A 23985-nucleotide genomic window follows, 5' to 3' on the forward strand; every position below is an offset into this window, starting at 1 on the left:
GCTACAGCCAAGTCAGCTTGCTTCAGCCTCCTTGAGAGTGGAGGTGGCGCCGAGATGCTGGGCGGGTTCCTCTAGAAACCGCGGGGGCCGGAGGAGGTGCCTCAAAAACCACGCCCACCCAGATGTTAGCGTCACGCGGTCCGAGCCGCGCTGATTGGCTCCTTCAAGGAACCCCGCCCCCTCAGCTGTAGCCGCGCTGGCTTCGGCATCGCCGCCATTTTTGTTGATGTGTCAGCTCCGCAGGGGTTTTTGGAGGAAAACCTCGGCCGAGAGCCAGGGATCGGCTGTGGTCTCCGCGGGTGACTTCCTCACCCACTCCGCGTCGGCTAGAAGCCGCCATGGGTCCGCCTTCTCCGGAGCCGGAGCTCCATCGGCCTCGCTAGGGTGCGGCCCGGGGCTGGGCGACGGACGGTGAGTGGCCGAGGGGCGTCCATGGCGGGTGCCGGGGGCTCGGCGGGCGCGGGTCCGCGCGCGTGGCCGTGACGAGGTGCTAGTCCCGGGCGGTACGCGACTCCGCGCGTGGACGTAACGGGGCTGGCGGGGCCCTTGAGGGCTGTGCCTGGAGCGCGGCCGCTCCCCCGCCTCACCAGCTCGGGATCTCCAGAGATGCGGGCAGCAGCGTTTGACTTTCCCAGAGATGCCAGTGGATTTCATGAATCTTGGCAGGGAAGTCATTTCAAATTTATTTCTCCCCTTCTACGTATTCTCAAAGTAGCAATCGCAGGGAAACAGCACGGGTAGAATGGTGGCTCAGCTAACAGTTCGTAACTTGTTAAATATTCGCATCTCGATTTTTGTTTAAGGAGACCCCGGTTTGTACCCAGAACACCTGAGTTTCAGTCCTGCCACTTCCGTTTGTTAGAGTCAGAAAAGAATATAGTGAAAACGTGACCTCGAACCAGAAAGAGTTATCAGACTCTGAGTCACATTCATTTGATGGTCAGACTTTTCTTCTGAAGTGATACACAGGATGCTTGTCTGAGGAAAATATGAAACAAACTAGCATGACAGTGTTTGAGAGGCGCACGTGCAGCCACCCAAAGGGAAGTCAGTATGTTAAGTGTTAGGTTTATCGGTGTGGATGTGGCCTTTGCAACTAGTGTAGCTATTGTGGAGTAGATTAAGGACCCAGAGACAAGTGATAGGGAAACTGATCTCCTGAGTATGAAGTACACTGTGTGCAGCTACTTTTCAGCTCTTTGTTAATTAATGGCCACACAAATGAAACACCAGTAATGACTGGCCTACTTCTTTTATTCTTCCTTTTTGGTCTTTTCCATGTTCAGGGAAGATTTTTGGGAAGGCCATAATCTTGTACTGTTAAACCAATGCTTCTTTGTACAGTATAATAGGTAAGTATAATTTTGGAAGACACCCAGAAGATGCATGGACTGTGTTTAATTTTTTAAAGGCCTGTCTAATTCGAAATAATAGAAGCTCAAGGTGTGTGTTTGTTTTAAGAACAGGTTCCATGGAGTAGGGGTTGACATTTCTAAGTCTGGTGTTTTGGATGAAAGGCTGTGTGAGGAAGAGGGACCACTTATAAACCTTTAATTTCTTCACACAGGAACCAAAGAATTATCCTTTGATGACATGCAGAGTGGCAATGGGGCTGCTGCTGCTTGCTTAGCATGTTCAGTTCTGAAAGTCAGTTTATAGTTATGTGGCCATGTGTAATAAACAGAACAGTCAAGCCAGCTCATTAAAGAAGGCAGTGACGGCTGGAAGCACGGCAGCCTTACTTAGAAAACTGTCTTTCCACTCAACAGGTGCTAGCATTGTACCCTGGTTTACAAAAGTTACTCAGCTCATGTAAAGAAAGTATATTTAACTTCAAATTCTGGTTTGTTTATTCACTAATAAGACTAAGGTTTTTCTTATTTATTTATTTTTTTTGTCTTTATGTGACTAAGGTCAAATTTTGATTTTCCTCATAAACATCACTTCACTTACAATATTTAGTTTTATTTAGCATTTATTTTAGAAGCATCAATAGGATAATTTAGACTTACAAATGCTACTGTAACTTTACACCATCTCAAACTCATTTGAACTTGCTTTACAGAGAGTTTGTTTCCCCTAAGACGTAAGCTATTGGGTAAAGGGGCAATAGACACCAAGAGTGGAAACAAACCCTAGGATAATGCTAACCGTTATGAGCTGATCATTCACTGTAGGGTTACGTAGTAAGTGCTAAATAGTTCTTTTTATTAAACGAAATCTTAGCAAATTAACCAAATTGAGGCATAAGTCCAAATCTTTAAGTAAATGTAGAAATTCTTATTTAATGCCATTTTTCTTATATTTGGTTTTCAGACATTTTTTTCTTTTAAGATTTTATATATGTCAGTAGACTGTCTTCAGACACACCAGAAGAGGGCATCTGATCCAATTACAGATGGTTGTGAGCCACCATGTGGTTGCTAGGAATTGAACTCAGGACCTCAGCAAGAATAGCCAGTGCTCTTAACTGCTGAACCATATCTCCACCCCAGTTTTCAGATTTTTTTTTAAACAGTTAAATAGAAATACTGACACTTTCTTAGACTTCATTGCAGTTGATGAGTTCTGTACAAGTAGCTTCAAGTTAGATTTCTGTATTAATTTTATGTCTTAATATTTTAAAAGCCATTTAGAGTGGGAAGTACTCAGACTGTGACTGCCTGTTACAAAGGTGAGGGGGTTATTGTGCAGCATCCGCCAGCTGTCCCTGTCTCACTGAAGATGTCGTGGGAAGCACAGTGTGTGATGGATCGAGGGCTGAGGAGACAGTGTCCAACTGTGAATCTCAAGTTTTCCTCCTAGAACAAATTCTAGAAGTCTTTGAAACAACTGTCTTAGCTTCCTTCTCTTAGAAGGAAGGATTGATGTGCAGAAATGTGCCTTCTGTGAAACCTCAGGGTCAGCACTTTGCATTGGGGAGACTCAGGTTCTTACACAGGTTCTCTTCTGCTTCACTACTTTGTTTTTTAATTTAAAAGCTTAATCTAGAAAAGTGTGTCAAAATGTACTATTTAGGGTTTATCGGGAGATAATGGTTAGATGCTTTTAAATTTTTTACTTCTAAGATGCCAAACTAGAGCTTTGCAAGAACTAATAGGAAAGGTAAGTTATTTTAGCTATGCTGCTTTCAAATTGTTTTTGGGAAATATGCAAAACTGTCTTAAAGACTGTATTTTCTTACAAAGGACAGGGAACCATCCTATTGGAGAAGTGACCTCACAGGTCTAGGTTGTATATGTTAATGCATATTAACTTGAGAAGTAAGTATACAACTAGAATTATTTGGGGGTGGAGTGGTGTATAATTTAAAAATTATAAAAATATCTGAGCAAGATTATTCAGTGGATTTAAAGCAAGCTTTTATCTTGAAATGATGGTGTGCTTTATAGAGCTGCACTGGGAAGGATTCTGATCCGTAGTCTCAGCATTTTACAGCAGCAAAGATTTGACAGGCTCAAGCTTAGTCAGACTGCACCTGAGGTCTGCACCCAAGGGTGCCTGTTTTAGTTTGCACCATGTTCCCAGTACCGACAACAGTGTCCGCATGGAAAAGCTGTCCCATATATATATTTGGCAGGTGAACACTTTAGACTTTATTTTTGAGTTGGTTCCTTTGCATGATGCTTATTTGATGACCTGTTACCAATTAGCTATAGATTGAATTCATTTCTATTTATAGTTTTGTGAGGCAGCCTATGGTTTTGTTCTCACAGTGCTAATTACAGGAAACTGGAAATAGTACTGAGAGCTGTCAGTGTTTATGTAGTTTTGTGGGGACGACTTTCTAGAAACACGAGTGAGCTCATTAAGGAATGGAAGGCGTTGGGATAGTGCTTGGTGTGACACCTTTTTGCTGGGTCACCTACAGCTGCTCTGCTGCAGTCAGACAGGAGCTACAGGGACTGCAAGGGATCCAGAGGAACTTTGTGATTACAAGTACTTCTCCTAACAGTTACTACAAAGTCAAAGTCGCAGCGCACGCAGTAGTCAATAAGCATACATGCATCTGTGACTGAAGTTGGTCTGAGCAGCATTTAAAACAGGCTTGCAGCCCTTCCCTAGGCTTACTTTTCCCCCTTTTATAGATTATTTTTAAGTTGTTTAATCTTTCATAATTTTCATGACAGCATTCCTTCCCAAAAAAAAAAAAAAAAAAAACAAATAAAACAAATACTTGGACTGTATCCAAATTGCAGTCCATCAGCATCACTACCTGGGGATGCCTGTAGGGGAGCAGCTGACTCTCCTTCCCCTACTTAATGGTGAATAGATGAGCTTCTTTCTCATAATGTTGTTTGGTTCCTGTCTGCACAGTTCTTTCATGCCCCTTGCTGTTGCCCTTGCCGCATGTACAAGCACGGTTCCTCTGTGACACCTCCTTTTCCACCAGTCCCCGGTCAGTGTTCACTCGGGCATCAGCAAACAAATGTGCAGTCTTAATGGTTCTCAGATTTGTATAATGACCTTTTCAGAGGTCCTGACATATTGAGAGACTCTATGTAACTTACTTGTCTTTTAAATTTAGTGTTTAATTGATAAGATACATAAAACAAATTCTAAGCTTGGATAGATAGCTGGTTTTGTTGTTATGTAGATGAAGCTCCTTGTAGAATGTAAGATACATTGGTGGTTCTACACTCTGTACTCTAGATGTCTCCTTACAGCCTGCCCACTAAACATTGTCTACCCCAGGTCATTTCACAGAGCCAGTGGGTTCCTCTGCCACAGTGTAGCACTGAAGAGTATTTGCAAAAATTGGTTTTAAGTGTTGTACAGAGCTCTTTGGTTATCTGTTTATTGCTGTTATTGTTTGATGTTACAGAGTTTCAGTTCTGAGTAAATTTCTTGTTGCAAGAACACATTTCATTTAAAAGGTGGCTGCCTCTTCAGAGTCAAGAAGGGCCATGTCTGCTCAGTGAGTATAGGCAGTGTGTTCCAATGTACAGATTGTTCTTGTGCTTGTCATAGGGGTGGCTTGAAGAAAGATACAGTATTAAAATTAAATCCTCAAGCACAATTGGTCACTAGGTAGACTGAAAGGAAAAACAGGGCAGGTCTGTGTTGTCCTCAGTATGCACAGTGAGTGTACTTGTTGGAGTAAGACATTACAGGAGAAGAGCAACATTTTCTGAATGTGGGCAGAGATCAAGTTTGGAAACTTATGTAACTACTTCACTCAGGAATCTCAGTAATTTCATTAAAAAAAATAGCAAAAAACTTTGTGTGTGTGTGTATATGTGTGTGTGTGTGTGTGTGTATGTGTGTGTGTGTGTGTGTGTGTGGAGGGGGGAGATCCTATTCTCCCTGAAGAAAACTTGCAGTTCTTAGCCCATAAATGCTTGATGTAGCAGTGTCTGTCTAGTCCTCCCAGGAGAGACAGGCTTGTGTCTTTACTCTGGCTAACCACTGCAGAGTGTAGACAGGATTTCATTACTTGAAACTTTCAAGAAGGGAAAGGCCAGTCTTGGGTGCATGACTTCAGCTGTCTGTCTGATGACTGAAAAGAAGAGGAGCTAAGTGTGGAAAGGCATAGCAGCAGTCTTGCAGCTACCTAGCCTGCACACTTGCCCTCTTACAGTAGAAGGCTCACTTCACAGGTAGCTCCTGGTCCCTTTTGATAGCCAGGATACTACATACTTCATCACTTCTGAATCTGGTGATTTGTCACTTCCCTTAGTAACCCTGTCCCCACCCCATGACTGTCACAAATAATCTAGCCTTCTTTTAACTACTTTGCCCTTTGATTTGAAATTACCAAAAGAGAATTGAATGAGATTAAGAAACTAAGTGTTCCAGGTGTGAGATGAGGCTTAGGTTGGGTGGAAGGGAGGGGATATTGTCAGAAAAGCAGGAGCACAATTGTTGAAGAGATTATGAAAGCAGAGGGAGAAAAGAGATGTTTGTTAACTAAGCACATGATGCTGTGAACAGGGTGCTCAGTTACAAGCATTAGAGGCAGAATTGAGTTAGCGGGCTTGAGTTTAAGACTTTGGAAAAAGCTCCAGTAGGAACACCTGTTTTCAGGTAGACTGTAATATAGCACAGGCATAGCATGAAGAAGGATAAGTGTGTGTCTAACTCAGGGTGCAGGACTGAAAACTCTCATCCAGGTATCAGCTCTGAGTTACTGCTTCAGCTCAGCTAACTGCGCACCTGCTGTGGAGGAAGAAAGAGTGAACCCTGGGGACAGAGGAAGCTGAATGAAAGGATGTGCTTTTCTGTAGACAAGTCATGACACATAAATAAGACTCTTAAAGTTGTTGATAAAATTTCTTTTTACTTAACGGAATGCTGGAGAGTCACAATGCCCCTGAGGTCTGTTCTCTTCTGAAGGCATTCCTTATCTGCCAACCAGTGAGTGTTTCTCTGCTGTGAGCATCAGCTAGCTGTGATGTTTAAAGCCCCTGCAGGTTCACATTCGTAAGGTTTTAACATTAGCAGCAGCATAGTATATCTTATACTTAGTATGTCATATCATGCGTGGTATCTTTAAAATGTCACTTTGAGCGAGCTATTGTATATCATATCACGTGTTCTATTTTTAAAGAGTTACTTTGAGTGAGCTAGTTTGTAAGTTGCTTTGAAGCTAGTGTACCTGCCTGAGATTTATTTTTTATTCCAAGATTTTGGAATAAATTACTAAGATTTTCAAGTGTTCACTGCATTTATTTGTCTGGTCTGGTGTCTTTAGTATCAATACCAGCTTGCTGATGAAGCATATACAGCACGGTGGTGTTAATTTGTGTCATTTGGAGGTAGGTAATAAATAATGGAGTGATGTGGAGCTTGAGTTCTGTCTGTAGTAATTGCTGTCTTCACAGGTGGTCCAAAGAAGCAGCATGTTTGGCACACAGGATGGCCTTTTCCTCCTTACAGTTGCCTCCTTTCTACAGTCCTAGAATAATGTTCTTCAAGCAGTAGCCTAATTTATTTTATGCAGGTTACAGGTCAGCAAGTGTTTGAGAGCTCACTGGGTGCTAGGATTCATACAGTAAAATCAAATGTTGTACAAATCTTGGGACTTATTATAATTCACCCTTAACAAAATCCCTCCTGCTTAGTGCTGAGGGTTCCACACAGCCAGTTTTCTTGTTTCACTTTTCTCAAAGCTTGGAGTGAGCATATGTTTTTCTGTTATAAAATGTAGTCTTTTTCCCCCGTGTATATGTTTCATCCGAATTCTTTCACTGTAGCTGCTCGTCTGCCTAGTTGCGGTCTGCCATCGCTCAGGTGTGCCCGCCTGCTCTCAGACTGCTGCCTAATGCTTTTGCTGCAGGCTTTTTGCCCATCTCCTTAAAGGGCTTCAGTAGCGTGTGCTCACAGAACTGGAGGCCATTCTCCTTCCCGATCTTCCCATCACATGTTCTGCCCCTTAACTAGTGAGGCCAGCTGGCCCAGGGCGGGGCGGGGCGGGGGACTACGGTGGCTGCACTGGTTGTGTCCACTCTGGGTAGGCTGTTCTCTTTCTTTTCTCTGGGGACACTTCATGGGCATGCCTGGAGTGTGCAAAGGTGTAAAGGGTCTTAGTCTAACTTTTACATTTTGATTCCTTAGATGTAAGTGAAGATCAGGAGCAGATTTGAAGAAATGCAGAGTGAATTGGTGCCAGTCAGCATGGCAGAGACTCAGCACATAGCCTCTATTTCTTCTGATGCAACCCCTGGGAAAACATCCGAGTTGAAGGACGACTCACGCACCTCAGTTTCTGGCGATGAAAGCAGCAGATTAGAAACGGGATCTGGACCATTGTCATTGAACTCTGACAGAATTTTATGTCAGACTAATGAACACTGTAGACAGACCTGAAGTACAGGAAGGCCATATTCCAGACTGTGGCAGTGGTGAGAATTCTTGTGCTAAAACAGACACATGCCCAGAAAATTCTGAACAAATAGATGACTTTCCTGGTGGAGACTTTGCAAAACAAGTGTCAGAAACCAGTGAACCAGAACACACAGTAACAGAGATACTGGCGGAGTTAAAGTCGTCTGCACCCACAGAAGCTGGTAATCCAATGACCTCCTCAGCAAGCCTCTATGATACAGACTGCACCAGGAAACTCATTTCAGAGATAAAGACTTTCAGCATCAGACGATTTGTTGGGAGAAATAGAATCTGAGCTCTTATCTGCTGAGTTTGCAGATGAACACCAAGTACCAAATGGAGTGAATAAAGGAGAGCATGCTTTAGCCCTGTTTGAGAAGTGTGTGCATAGCAGGTACTTGCAGCAGGAGCTCACTATTAAACAGTAAGTAACTGCTGTAAGTGCTCCCTTCCCACTTCCAGTAGGACCAGCTCCTCTAAGGAAAGGGCCCTGCTCTCTGCTTTTGTTTCAGAATGCAGCCATGCAGAGTTGGTGTGCTTCCCCAAATAACTGAGCAGCTTATATTTGCTGCTTGTTTACTATCATAAAACAGCAAAAATTGTGTAAGTTCATTAGGGAGCAATTCATTTTTGATTCAAGGTATGTCAAAATAAATTCAAAGGGAAATTCAAAGTCATGAAATTTAAGTTCAGAAGCTAACAGTTTAGAGAACAGAAGAATTAGTTGAGCACATTCTGCTTTTAAACATCTATTTGTACAGTGTTTTGATGAGTTTGATTTCCTTCATCCTGTTTCTAATAGGATTTATTCTGTATTTTTATTGAACATTTTATAGTAAAGTGATACGTAAGTTTGGGCATACTGTTACAATCTGTTAAAATAATACGTAGTATCTTTCACTAAACTACACACTTTTAAACTAGGCTGTTCTTTTTCTTTTTAATTAATGAAGTGTGAGAGTAGAAAAAGGAGGCCTGTGCCAGGAGAGGGTTACAGGGAGACAGACCCCGCTCCAAGTGCTGTGTGATAGGGAACTGCCTTTTCTTGCTGCTTTGTTTTTCCATACTATTCTGGTAAAGTCACCAGATTGCCCTAAAGCAGCTCACGCTTCATTGTTTTTAACCCAGTGAACTTCAATCTGCTGGTACTCATTTTGTATTTTTTACTTTAAATTTAAACTTTAAAAATTATTTCTAATAATAAAAAAAAAGACGTATGTGAGGGGTGTGACATGTGCAAGTCAGAGGAAGGTTTTTGGAGACATTGTCCCCTGTCTACCTTTGTGTGGGTCTGGGGATCACATGCCTGTGAGACTCCAGTGCCTTTTCAAGAGCACCCCTGCTCACTTAGGTCCTAACTCGGAATACTGCTGACTTGTTCCTACATTTTGCTTTCAGCTTCAGACATTTGTGTTTCCAGCCCGTCTAGGCTTGGGGTAACTTCTTCACTCCCTACAATCTGGACCCGCTCTGATCACCCCCCATCACACACACACACACACACACACACACACACACACACACATGATTATCTCTGGTGCCCTTTCCTACTTCCTCATCTTCACAGTTTATGCAGCACTTAAACATTTTAAGATGAATACATTAATAATCTCATAGGCTATTAATTATGTGACTGGCACACATGTTAACTCATGGGATCCTCACAGATATGCAGCATCTACGACTCTGACTCATTCTGAGGTATGTGAGGTACCTGAGGCACATTAAGAAAGTTGTTCTGAGTCAAATGCAAATATCTACAGATCCAAGCTTCTGACTTTGGCTTCAGAAGTTTTATCAGTTGTTTCTGGAAACCATCTGGCTGCAAGTTGTTGGATTTAACTAAAAAGTATTAGGGGAAAAAACAAACAAGCTCTTTGTCTGCCTAGCAGAGGGGACAGCAGCTGAGTCAGACAGTGCTCTCGCCTGGCTCTACTCTTGTGTAAGTGTATTGTAACCTGCATTGATCTTTTGTTTTACATATAATACTTTTAATTTTAAATAAAATACATGTTGGTTCAGGTAAATAACTAGATGTTTTTCTTAACTTTTACCTCCATTTAATTTTTTATAAAGAACACTTAACGTTTCAGTTCCTTTTATTGAAAATTTCATAAATATATCTTTTCCCAGATGTCTGATTATGTGTTCATCCCCACTTGCTAAGTTTTCTTTTGTTTTCCCCTTGCACAAATGTCATTGTGAAATGACAAATATATTGTCATTGTGAAATGATTCTACACTCAAATCGGTTACTATGTTTATTTATCCTCTCATATAGTTAGTTAGTTTGTGTCCTAACCCTTAAGATACACTCTTCACAAACTCCTGGTTTCCTCTCTCCCTCCTGGGTCTGTGTCTTGCTGTATACCCCACTCTCTCCCTTTCTTTACTTCCCTTTCCTTCATTCTTTTCTTTGCCCACTCTTCCTTTTTTTTCATCCTCTTCTCCTTGTCTTGTACTAGAGGACTTAAACATGCTGGGCATGTGCTCTGCTACACACCCAGTCCTGTTACCACTGGGTTGTGCATTAAATTCCCCAGCACTTGTTTGAACTTGGAACGTTGTACCCTCACGATCAATCTCCTCTATCTACTTTCTAGATCCTGGAAAGTAATACTCCGCCCTTTTTATTGTTATCTCATAGATCAGTAGTATTGTTCAGTGACCCGACTTAAACTCCTAAGAACAGTTGTCTGTGTGGCATGTGTACATAACTTCTAAGAATAACAAAAACTATCAAAGAAACGAGTTAAGGCTGTGCGTGTGACCCAGTGGTAAGGTACCTGCCTAATGGAGCTAATTGGCCAGAGAATTTTTTATAATCTGGTGTGTTAATCAACAGAGTGTGAGTACCTAAGCTTGTAACAAAGCTGGCTGCTCTTACCTTCTCTCTCATCTACTTCTAGTGACAGACAGGCTGGGAGGCAGTTTACCCTCAGACTCAGTCACTCAATGGTGAGGACATGCTCAGAGAAGGCATCATTAGGCATAGGGGGTTCTTATCGGATCTGGTATTTTATTATAAAAAGATTACTTGAGAGTATTGATTGTAGGTGTCTATATCTAATCTATAGTTAGATAATATTTCATATCTTATTTCCCTTTTAATTTAGGTTAATTAAAGAGAATAAGAATCATCAGGAACTTATCTTAAGTATTTGTTCAGAAAAAGACCATTTAAGGGAAGAACTGAAAAAAAAGAACAGAAACAGAGAAACAGCATATGAACACAATTAAACAGGTAAACAAAAGTCTTCCAAGACTATACTTAAATTTATAAACTCCTGGAAAAAAAACAAACCATGTAGTCAAGTACATTAAACCATTTCAAATGGAGGAAACTGCTTCATATTTAAATTGTTAGAATTATTCTGAATTGTGTTGTATAAATTATGATATGTTTAACTGTTCCAAATATAGCACATTTTCTGCCCAAATAATAAAAAAAGGCTCTATTTAAGTTTTTACCAGTGAAGGGAAGAAGTGTTAATAGTAGTAACACCCTAGTGTCTCTGTCTGGCTTTGGGCACTTTCTCACTTAGGTGTTAGCACGGCTTCATCCCCAGGGTTTGCTGAATTCTACTGTGAAGGTCATGTCAGGGTATCTGCTGCCCCTTTTTTTATGGTGTCTTTTCTGCATGGATGCACAGGTAAGTGCTTAGGTTGGTAACAAAGCAAAAACCTTTAGATTTTTCTGACCTACTTTCCTTCTGTGGACAGCGTATAAGTGTCCTGTCATTAATGGAAGAACTCAGCACTGATATGTTCTGAGAAATGTATCTTGGGCCTTTCCTCCTTTATGTCAGCATCATAAGATGCACTTCCAACTAAAGGTGCTGTGAGACAGTAGGGGATGCAGCCTTGGAGTGGACCTCCTGTCCATCTAGAAGGCTCTAATGAAAACAGCGGCAGACAGCTGTAGAATACAGTAAGTTCAAGCACACCTTCATTTTCCTGTGTTTTGATATGTATTTGTTGCACTTTTACATGTTTAAAGAAAGACTGAGTTGTAAGCCAAACTTACAAGGGTAAAAAGCTTGTGAGGGACCTGCGGAGAATAGTCTAGATCTTACATTCTTGCATTGTGTGTTGTGTATTAATTAAGGTATCATTTGTTTATTTGGTGCAACTATAAAATTATAACCTGGAAATCATTCTTTTTACAGTTAGAATTAAGAATAGAGAAACTGAATAAAGAAGTTAAAGCTTCCAAAGATCAGCTAGTAGCACAGGATGTCACAGCTAAAAATGCAATTCAGCAACTTCATAAAGAGATGGCCCAGCGGATGGACCAGGTATTTCCTGTCACTATTAATTTTATAATTTGGTGGTGCTCTGTTTATTAGACTGCAGCAGTCGGGCGATGGCATTGCTGGCATTTATAGAAACGCTTTTAAAGGAATTTGAGGGCTGGAAGAATGACTCAACTGTGAAGATGCTCACTGGTCTCCCAGAAGTTGAGAGTTTGCTTTCTAGCATCCAGTCACAAGACTCCCAACCACCTGTCACACCAGTGCCAGGGCTCTGATGCCCTCTTGTGGCTTTAAGAGTCTTCACATGCATGTGCTCCGACAGACATGGACCTACACATAAATAAAAAAAGAAATCCTAAACTGTGCTAAGGTGGCAATACATAAGTTTAAGTACATCCTAATTGTTTTAAAAAAAAGTTAATTAAGGAATATACGGGGAAAATGAGTCATCTCTTCACCTGTGTCTAGTTTCTTATATCTTTCCTTGTTTCATAGCTAACATTTTGTTCCATAGCATATACATGTACTGGTGACACATGAAATATAGATGAGTTTTTATTAGCCCCTTTGTGTTCCTACAACAAAATACTTGAGTCTAGATACTCTGTTACAAATGAGAAGCATATTTATGTGAGAGTGCTTGTGTTAGCTGACCTCTGGTGACCCAGAAGCCTGGCTCCACTCTTCCAAGCTTCTGCCTACTGATTCTGACAGCTGACCCTGGCAAGTGTGAGGTTAAAGGAGTTTTTTAATGTGGACCATGATCTCTTCCTGAGGCCCACAATGGTGCAGAAACTGGTAAGAAAGTAGATGTGGAGAAGTCGGGAAGGTCTATATAAATAAAAACCACAGCAACCAAAGTAAAGAGTGATAAGGAAGGGCTGGAAATCACAGCACAAAATATACTAACACTGCAGGGAACAGTATTTGTTTGCATATGTTTTTATTTGAAAATATTTTTTTATTAATGCCAGGTAACATTTTTCTTTCCAAGGCTAATAAGAAATGTGAAGAGGCCCGCCAGGAAAAGGAAGCGATGGTAATGAAGTATGTGAGAGGCGAGAAGGAGTCTCTAGACCTTCGAAAGGAAAAAGAAACCCTTGAGAGGAAACTTAGAGATGCAAGTAAGGAATTGGAGAAAAACACTAACAAAATTAAGCAGCTGTCTCAAGAGAAAGGGCGGCTGCAGCAACTCTATGAATCGAAGGTATAACTGTGCCTAATTTGAAGGTCATGCCTCTGCTTTTCCTTAGCCCCACAGTGGTGTAGAGCTAGCACTCAGGGCACGCTCTCACTAGCTTACTTTGTGTTTTTGGGTGTGTCATCCCTGCTGCTAGAAAGGTTTGCTGGGGGAAAGGCAAAGTATTGTCAAATGTTATCAGTTACATTTTCTTAATCCTTTAAAAAACTTTCTTTTAGAGTCTATTGGAAAAATTAGTTTGTGTCTGTAAAAATTATGTTTTGCTAAGATATGTCCACATCAGTGTTTGCTGTGAATGGCTTTACATCAGAAGTATAACTTGGCCAGGGTCTACTTTGGTTTTTTATTTAATACATATTCCCCCTGCGATGTGAGAAATTGGATGTAGGGCTTCGTATAGACTGGGCAGCGTCTCTCCTAATGAGCAGGGCTGCAGGCCTGTCCAGAGTCTTAGTGCAGCACAGTTCACCAGAAAGCACAACTGGTATTTTCTTATAGAAAACATTATTCTAGAGCTGTCCTGGAAGGTTGACTCTCAGAAGTGTAGCTATTCAGAGCACTTGCTATTATCTCCATTTAGAAATGCTGTTCTGGTCCTCAGATTGTAGCAGAACCGGTTCAGTCACCTTACTGCTGTCAGTTAGGAAGAACTGAGTAATCTAGGGAAAAATTATCTTTGTGCCTATTGATTTGATTTAGGACTTTATTACTCTCTTACTACTATTTGAGCCTTAAACCAGCTTTATGGCTTCTGGGCCATAGTATACCTGCCCTGGAATTACTGTGTAACTGCACAAGGGGATAGACCAGATGCATAGTTGATTATTTACGTGAAAAATGACAATGTCTTTTTAGGAAGGTGAAACAACTAGACTCATGAGAGAAACAGAGAAACTAAAGGAGGAGATGAATTCTCATATCATTAAAGTAAAGTGGGCGCAAAACAAGTTAAAAGCTGAAATGGACTCACACAAGGTGAGTGTGGCTGTGCCGTGGGGTATTGTTGAGTACTGAGGGCTGGCAGCCAGTAGGGTGGGGCTCCTACAGCATAGTTCACATCATCACGAGAAAGACTTCTGGTGTGGCTTAGAATGTTAAATTTTGTAATTCTTAGTTTGTTGTTTTAATACAATTTGAGGGAAGGAAAAATATTTAATATGCTATTGGAATTAAGGTGAAAAAATTAAAGTATCAGTTATGTTGATTCCTATAATTAAAAAATACTTGTTCATACTTAAATATAATTAATACCAATAGCTTACTTGTATGTACATGATACACGTGTTAGACACTAGCCCATGGTCCTTCACTCAAAATCCATGGCTGCGTGAGGAAGCTATGAAGAGCTGCCAAAGCTGTGGGGCATCCCTACTCAGCTACTCAGAATTCTCTAATTCTGATTGAGGAATTAAAAATTGGAATCCATAAAGAATCATTTCTAACTGCCTAAGTTGCTTTAAATTCGGATTAAAGCGCTCGGTCGTTGCTACTGTCTGTGGCACTCTCCCGGTGCTCCATCTGTCTAACCCTCACACACTGGAGCCTCTGTGCTGCGTGGTGCATGTTGCATGTGTTGTTCTGCTCAGCTGCCTGAAGCCAGGACCTGTGATGTGCTTTCTGCAGTCACTGTGGCTCCTGCTAGTCCTGCCTCCGTCTGCCTCCGTCTGCCGCCCGCAGTCTCACATGGCTCGTCAGGTTCCTTAGCTGGGATTTAGAGCTGACGGGATGGCACTGTTGCCGTTTTAGCTCACTTAGTAAGCTGCCATCTTACTTTACAGATCCAGGACTATACTCTGTTGGTAGCCAGATTCAGACATTTCCTTCCACCTTAGACTAACGCCCACCAAAAAATAAAGAAATGAAAATAAAAGGAAACACAAAGGGAGGAAAAGAATAAAAATATGTGAAGGTTTTCAGACTTGAGAGAAAGACATAGATAGAGTGCTCTCTAAGTGAAGCCTCACAAACGAGGTTAACGCTGGGCTCTGTATGTGGCACTGGGAGAGGAACTGACACCAAGCCCAGCAGTCTTCCTGAATTGAAGGTATGGAAAAGAGGAGGGCATTGGTCCAGAAGTGCAAAAGAAATAGGGCCCAAACTGGAGTTCACACAGGACTGACTGGAGAGTAAATGTCACTGTTAACACTAGCCAGATTGCAGGATCTCTCAAAGAGCATGACATCAGGTGGCCCTCAGCAAAATACCTCTTTAGGTTTGGAGGCCACCTTAGCTTTAAAAGCAAGCTTATTTCAAGTAAATTCTGTGGTAAATGAATTATATAAATATTTAAATGATTATAAAAAGCTTTGCTTAGGCATATATTTCATTGTGTTTAGCATCTAATGAAAAATTACCAGCGTGCAAAGAAGTAGGAAAATGCAGTCTACAGAACAAAGGAGTGAGTGACTCGGTGTAGAATCTCTGAGGTCATAAGGACAGTTTGACTCAGATAAGAGGAGACATGGATGGTATTTAATTTAATATAGATACAGCGTTCATAATGAAAAGGGTATTGTGCAGAACTAACAAGATGAAATACCGCAGACGACAAGATAAGATTAGACAGGCATACACAAGCTGGGACTGTGGCTCAGTCGGTAAGAGTTAAGAGTGCATGGAGCCCTGGATTCGATTTCCATATGACCCCAGCACTTAGGTAGTGTTCAAGGTTACCTGAGCCACATAGCAAGTGTGAGGCCAGCCTAGGCTGCATGACACTCTCTCAAAACAACAACAAATTAGCAGTAACAAACTTCATGTGAGTGATTCCCAAATACATAACTTAGTGATGTTCAGCTGTATCCTTTATACCTGACACCTTCAGTAATTTTCCAGCAGATTAAGATGAACTAATAGTGTTCCTTCCTCCACCACCTCCCTATCCCAATAAATGACAGCCCATTCTTCTACTTTCAGGACAAAAGACTTGGGTTCAACCTTGATCTCTCAGTCAGCACATCCAGCCTCTCATCTTACTCTTTTCAAGCCTGTGCACATTGAAGCGGCTTAGCCTTTCTGCTCTAGCTCTGAACTGCCCACTCCCCATGCTTTGCTGTCACTTCATTTCTCCTTAGCACCTGTCCCTAACAGTTTGTTTACCTCTAGCAGTAGACTGTCAGCTTCTTGAGGGTAGAGATTTTTATTTGCTTACACAGCTCTTTCCCTTGAGAATCAAACAGTGCCTATAAAGGCTGCAGAGATGGTTCAGTGGGTCAGGGTGCTTGTGCAAATGAGAACCTGAGGGCAAATTTCCAAAAACTCATGTCAAAACAGGGGCACTTGTGTGTGTCTTATGTATGTTCATGTGTGCTTATGTCGGTACACATGTGTGCACGCGTGTGCTTGCTTATGTTTGTTGGGGGGGGTGGCAGAAGCTTGTAGGCTAGTCTGGTGCTTGCATTTGCAACAAGGTGGAAGGTCTGGACTGACAGCTGAGGTTATCTGTGAGCGCTGCACATGTGCACACTCGAATACAAGATTTCACAGAAAGGGGCAGTGTCAGCAAGTGCTCAGCTCACGGGTAGAAGATATACAGTAAGCATCCTTAACCTAATAAAGTGACACTTTGTTTTCATGTATTCAAATGTTTAAAGTTTTCTGGCACACAGGAGTCTCACTTGCTGGATTTAGGGTGTTGAAACAGACTGGACTATATGTCAGTGTGTCTTAGTTATAGCAGTGAGGATGCAGAACCACAGTCCTTTATACCTAGTCTAAGACTCTTTGAACGAGTGTTCAGGTTATTTAGTTACTATATGTTAAGTGATACCGGACACTGACTATCAAAGACCAGTACCTCAGGGTAGATAAGTGCTTAATTATACGATGTGTGTTGTTAAAATGACATATGAAGTAGTGTATGGAGCCCAGGTGCAGGGCAGATATAGAAGAGAGAAAGGCTAAGCTGTCCGAGTGTAAACAAGAGAGATGTAGAGGGAGTGGGATGCTGAGCAGAGGCTGGTGCCTGGACCTCCACAGGAGCAGCAGGGGTCAGTCATTACTTTTCTCATCGCTGTGCCAGAAAGAAGGTCTTTCTGGCTTGTGGTTTTGCATTATAGCAGGAAAGGCATGGCCAGCAGTCTGAGTGTCTTGATCATATTCCATCTGCAGTCAGGAAGCTGGGGGAGAGATCACCAGAGGGCAGGAATCAAGCAAGGAATAAGGAAGATAGAATATACAAAAGAAAGTGTGTTTTCAATGGGAATTGGGGGCAAGGAACTTTGCAGAGTTGGGCAGTCAGGACTAGAACAGGTGAGTAAAAAAATGAGTGAGGAAAAAGCAACAGGTTTTAATGAAGACAATCCCTAAAAATCCCATATGAAGAATTGCCATTTCAGCAGTCTCCAAACAGAGGCCATGTTTAGTAGCATCATTCAATCAAAAGGGAGCTTCAAATGGATGTCAAGCCACAACCAGAGGGTCTCTGGGGTGTGCAAAGAACTTTTGGAACACTCTGCTTTTCTTACCACTGTAGTCATTTACTTAATGTCTGTCAGTCTTACTGTTAACAATTTTCCCTGTCAGAAACAAGCAAACTGTTAGACTCCTGCTTAGTCCCCAGTCTAGGTCTACAGCAGGGCCTTAGTTAGGGTTTCCATTACTGTGAGGAGACACCATGACTACAGCAACTCTTGAAAAGGGAAACATTCAACTGGGGACTGCATCAGAGGTTTAGTCCATTGTCGGCATGGTGGGAAGCATGGCGGAGTGCAGGCAGACATGGTGCTGGAGAAGGACTCAGAGTACAGCTGGGTCCTTGGGTATCAAAAAGTGTGAGCTTTGAAACCACAAGGCCACACCTCCCTGTTAGTGTTACTGAGCCCCCCACAAGAGGGCAGCCTTTCTTCTCATTGTCCTCCATCTTACTGTGGCTGATGTTGTCTCTCATGTTTTCACTGCAGGAGACCAAAGATAAACTCAAAGAAACAACTACAAAACTAACCCAGGCAAAGGAGGAAGCTGAGCAAATCCGGCAAAACTGTCAGGATATGATAAAAACATATCAGGTACGTATCCTTTGTGAAATAGATCAGTTATCAGAACTCTGTTTTCATACACGTTCCAGACCTGCCAAATTGGGCGTGTGCATACATTTCTTAAGCAGTTAGTTAAAATGCAGGTTAGTTCCTGCATTCAAGTATCTGCACTTTAAGGTGTGGAGACGTCTCCTTGGGCAGTACCTGCTGTGCAAGCTTGAGGACCTGAGCACCCATAGACAAAGCTGAGTGTGGCAGTGTGAACCCCTAACCTTGGCTTTGTTGGGGTGAAGAGAGATGTGGCAGGTGGCTCCATGCATCCATGTAGTGCACTGGGCAGCCAGTCTAGCCAAGTCCATCAGTTCTCAGAAGTCCATACTCTGTCTCAGAAATAAAGTGGACAGCAATTGGCGAAGAGGCTTGGTGTTACCTCTGGCCTCCATGACACAGGTACACACACACGCACACCACGTGATTGATCTTTTCTTTTTTTTTTTAGAGACATGGAACTGTATATTTTGTACGTTTTCAAACATCAGATGCTAAGACAGAGAGAGTATTTACCTTTATACACCAAGATAATATATAGCCCTGGTTCGGGACCCGTACCAGTCTTAGTCTTGGGAATACAAACCTGACGTTCAGCATCATGTGTGCACATGACTGATCCTATCAGAGATTTCCCATCAAAAAGTTGCAGAAAACACTGGACATAACTCTGACGTGGGACCTAGCTAAGCCATAGAGATACACACACACACACACACACACACACACACACACACGCTAAATAACAAAATCAGGTTGTCAGGCACCTGGCCCAGCATGTGAGGTAGGGGGACAGTCCAGAACTGCATATGTCAAAAATCTGTACCAAGTTACTACACCCATCTGGATTCAGGATAGGTGAATTTCTCTAGGAACACATCTTGGCCGCCCACTTATCCTGCTCCCATTAGTTGGGGAACTGGACTGTGGCAGGGGACTTGCCTTGTCTAACATTTATGTCTCGACCTGCCAACCAGAAAGTCATTTGTCCACATACATGGACATATGAGAAAGCGTCCTCATAATATCAGTAACAGCACAAAATGGTAAGCTAGCCAGGTGAGAGTTACCTCGGCCTTAACCAATCTGACCTAGGCCTTCACATTTCATCTAGGCCTTCCTTGAGATTTTACCTAGACCTCAATAGGCAGCAGCTTCACCCTCTGAGCCACAAAGCATATGTAGATGGACAGATAGATTTTCCCGTATTTGCTCATTGATGGGAGACAACCTTTTTCTACATGGTGCCAAAACATACTAGACAGACCAGGCTGGCCTCTCAAGTAAATCCTGCCTCTACTTCAGCCTCCCCAAAGCTGAGATCAAAGGCATGCATTACCATGTCGCCTGTCGCATCCCCCCCTCCTTTATTTCATCCTAGGTGGGGTGTGTGTGTGTTTGTGTGTGTGTGTGTGTGTGTGTGTGTGATTTCAACTGAGGAAGCAATGGCAGACCAGTGTTTGCTCATCTTATAAATAAGCTAGGCCACCGCATTACTGCCTTCCTTTTTTTCTTACTTTGTTCGGTTTATTCCAAATTAATTGCATCTATTTCTTTATTTGACATTGTATATATATATATATATATATATATATATATATATATATATATATATATATACAGTGTATAATATTTTTAAAAATATATAAAATAAAATAAAAGGAGTAGAGAGATGGATAAATATGCCTGGTATTTTCAAGATCCTCGATTTCTTCGAGAGGTTTGTTTTATTTTTCTAAAAAGTGTATTTGCTTTTACTTATAGGAGTACATACACTGCAGCTGTCTTCAGGCACAATGCCAGGAGAAGGCATCAGATCCCATTACAGACAGTTGTGAGCCACCATGTTGGTTGCTGGGGAAGTGAACTCAGGACCTCTGGAAGAGCAGTTAGTGCTCTTAGCCATTCTTCTAGTGATTCACAAGCCTTATTTACCTAAACACTAAACATTAAGTAGAAATACCAAATTCTGTAATTATGGCTCAGATGCAGCCTGGCCTTTGAAATCCCTAAAATGGCAGGGCAGGGCGAGGCTGGGTTGAGAACAACTGAATGAAGGCTTCCTCTTTCTGTTAGGGTGTGTTAACAACGCCATTAGCATTTCCAAAGAGCTAGGTGAGAACCATTGGGTTTTTTTTTTTTTTTTTTGTTCAGTCAGTTGCAGGAGCCAGAGCAAGATGGACCTGAGAGAACAGAGAGTTAGTTGTCATCACTCACTGATTTCACAAAGATATCTCTCTACATAGCCCTGGAACTCACTGTCAAGATCAGACTCTCCTCCAGTTCTCAGCATTCCACCAACCTCTGTCTCCTCCCTGAGTGATAGGATTAAAGGCATGTCCACACCCAGTTTCATGTCTATTTATTTTACCCAGGAAGGGTTTCTGGATTTTCTTCGGTTTTCTTTTGGCCTCCGTTTTTTTTAAGTTTTTAATCGTATTTTTCAAAAAATCAACATAAATATCATTCATTGTTCTGGAACTTCAAGAAACTTTCTAGGTAGACCTGGTTTCAGATATCTATCACGCCAAGTGAACCAGTCTATATAGCGACTTTCCAGACAGCCAAAAATACATGGAGAGACATTTCACCACCTTCTCAGTTTTGTTACATAAACAAAACTCCGAAAACAGCTCATCGTAAAATGATCCCTGAGTACATTTATTGTTTTACTTTCTTATCCTAAGAAAGATACACAATCAGAGGTGAAATAAAGTTAGTCAAAAATTGTTTAACAAAATGCAACTGGCTGGCAGGCAGGCAGGCATGCAGGCAGGCATATTTATTTGCTTGGTTGGTTTGTTGGGTGATTTGTGTGTGTGTGTGTGTGTGTGTGTGTGTGTGTGTGTGTGTTTTCAGGACTGTGGTAGCTTAGTACCTACACAAGCCCAAGCACAAAAAATAAAGACCACTGAAACACAACTCTGACGTGGGACCTAGCTAAGCCATAGAGATACACACACACACACACACACACACACACACACACACACACACACACACACACACACAAAGATAAACCCTGTCATAAGATCAACATGCCTACATGATCAATTTCTATAGGCAATAGTACTAGAGGGAAGAGACATCTCTAAAATAAAAGCCAGGACTTTTTCTGCTTTGTTTTGTTGTACCTCAACATAGGATTTGTCTTTGTATAGCCCTGGGAGCCCTGGAACTTGCACTGTAGACTTGGCTATCTGTGAACTCACTGAGGTCCATTCTCTCTGCCTCTGCCACCCACACAGCCAGACAAAAGCTAGAATTTTTTTCCTCTCTCTTCCCTCCTTCGTGCCTTCCTTCCTTCCTTCCTTCCTTCCTTCCTTCCATTTTTTTTTTTCAAAATATATGTGTGCTCTATCTAAAGCCTGAATACCTGCCTGCCAGAAGAGTCTGTTCCGGTGACTTTTCGTCCGTTTTGGGTGGTTTTCGGGTCATTTCAACCTTTCCGTCACTTTGGCTGTGATTTCAGTCATTTTCGATTTTGAGTATGTTCCGGTGAATTTTCTTTCGTTTTGGGTGGTTTTTGGGTCATTTCAGCCTTTCTGTCTCTTTGGCAGTGATTTCAGTCATTTTCGATTTTGAGTCTGTTCCGGTGAATTTTCTTTCCTTTTGGGTGGTTTTTGGGTCATTTCAGCCTTTCTGTCTCTTTGGCAGTGATTTCAGTCATTTTCGATTTTGAGTCTGTTCCGGTGATTTAGGGCCGTTTTTGTGGTTTTCGGGTCATTTCAAACTTTCTGTTTCTTTGGCAGGGATTTCAGTCATTTTCGATTTTGCATCTGTTCTGGTGACTTTTCATCCGTTTGGGAGGTTTTCGGGTCATTTCAACCTTTCCGTCAGTTTGGCATTGATTTCAGTAATTTTCGATTTTGAGTCTGGTCGGGAGATGTTTTGTCCGTTTTGTGTGGTTTCGGGTCATTTGAACATTTCTGTCACTTTGGCAGTGATTTCATTCATTTTCGATTTTGAGTCTGTTCCGGTGATTTAGGGCCGTTTTGGGTGGTTTTCGGGTCATTTCAACTTTTCTGTCACTTTGGCAGTGATTTCAGTCCTTTTCAATTTTGAGTCTCTACGGTGACTTTCGGGCCGTTTTGGGTGGTTTTTTGTTCATATCAACCTTTTCACTTTTGCAGTGATTTCACTAATTTCGATTTTGAGAATGTTCCAGTGACTTTTGGGACGTTTTGGGTGATTTTTCTGGTCAATTCAACCTTTCTGTCACTTTGGCAGTGATTTCAATCATTTTCGATTTTGAGTCTGTTCCGTTGAATTTTGGGCCGTTTTGGGTGGTTTTCGGATCATTTCAACCTTTCTGTCACTTTGGCAGTGATTTCTGTCATTTTTGATTTTTAGTCTGTTCTGGTGATTTAGGGCCGTTTTGGGTATTTTTCGGGTCATTTCAACCTTTCCGCCACTTTGGCAGTGATTTCAGTCATTTTTGATTTTGAGAATGTTCCGGTTACTTTAGGGTCGTTTTGGGTGGTTTTCGGGTCATTTCAACCTTTCCGTCACTTTGGCTGTGATTTCAGTCATTTTCGATTTTGAGTCTGTTCTGGTGACTTTTGGGCCATTTTAGGTGGTTTTCGGGTCATTTCAACCTTTCTGTCACTTTGGCAGTGATTTCAGTCATTTTCAATTTTGAAACTGTTCCGGTGACTTTTGTGCCGTTTTGGGTGATTTTTGGGTCATTTCAACCTTTCCGTCACTTTGGCAGTGATTTCAGTCATTTTCGATTTTGAGTCTCTACCGTTGACTTTGGGCCGTTTTGCTGTTGTTGTTGTTGTGTATGTGTAGATAAGAGGACAGCTTATTGGGGTTGGTTCTTTCCTTCCACCCTGTGTTCCTGGGATCAAGCTCAGTTCATCAGGTTTATACTGCAAACAGGTGTTAGGGTACCAGGCTTTTGGAAGAGGAATGTGTACAAAAGAAGCTGGTGGCCTAGCAAGCTATGTTCAGCTTCGTATAAAAAGTACAGGGTTGCACGTGAGCTGGGAGGGGCTTGATGGACAGCTTAGATTGTGGCTGATGCAGTGACTTGGGGTCTGTGAGCACTATAGGGGTGTTGGTGGAAAAGGATGACTCCTTACAGATAAGCTGGCTTCCCCTCCCCCTTCACACACTCGATTTTATCCTGTGAGGGAGACTGCTCTTTTCTGCCAGGAGCTGCTTCCCTCCCTCTCACCTTTCCCATTGTATCCAGAGGCAGTATTTGGCAATGACAGAGATACTCTAACTCTCTCAGAATTAAAATGCAAAGAGAAGCAAGACTGCTTGCTGGCAGGAAGCCAGGGAGGGCCAGCAGGTCACCTAGTCCTCCACTGGGAGTCATTCTTGGCAGGTTGTTTTTCAATTTCCTTTGCTTGGGTTGTGGTGGATTCTGGAGTCTTGTTTTCTTGTGGGGATGGTTTAAGAGCCTTTTAGGGGCTGTGGGGGTAAGGACAGGAGTCAGTATGCATAGATGAGTATCAAGGTTTGTAAACTCCCAGAGGCTTCAAATATAGCCTGTATGTGGCATTGCAAGGCTGGCCCCCTTCTAGCTTCTATAATCCTTGTCCCTCCACTCCCTTTTAAAGGGAGAAAGCAAAGGGGCAATAGTTTTGTTCTGTAACTCAAAAGCTCTCTACCATTAATCAGATTACAGGACATTAGAAAGAACTATAAGGTAAATGTATAATGG

The 23985-nt window shown here is 42.0% G+C and overlaps 1 pseudogene across 1 annotated transcript in view; it reads left to right on the plus strand.

The window, feature by feature from the left end:
* The first annotated feature begins 270 nt into the window (after positions 1-270).
* The window catches only part of LOC308416095 (coiled-coil domain-containing protein 186-like), a 30634-nt pseudogene continuing 6919 nt past the window's right edge, over positions 271-23985 (plus strand). Inside the window, exons 1-7 of the transcript XR_013975660.1 lie at positions 271-411; positions 7558-8251; positions 10944-11071; positions 11997-12125; positions 13078-13290; positions 14140-14259; positions 18186-18290. The product of XR_013975660.1 is annotated as a coiled-coil domain-containing protein 186-like (transcript). The remainder of the gene's footprint in view (positions 412-7557; positions 8252-10943; positions 11072-11996; positions 12126-13077; positions 13291-14139; positions 14260-18185; positions 18291-23985) is intronic.

The sequence above is a fragment of the Micromys minutus genome, assembly GCF_963924665.1.
Source record: "Micromys minutus genome assembly, contig: SCAFFOLD_112, whole genome shotgun sequence".
In the NCBI taxonomy this organism is placed as follows: Eukaryota; Metazoa; Chordata; class Mammalia; order Rodentia; family Muridae; genus Micromys; species Micromys minutus.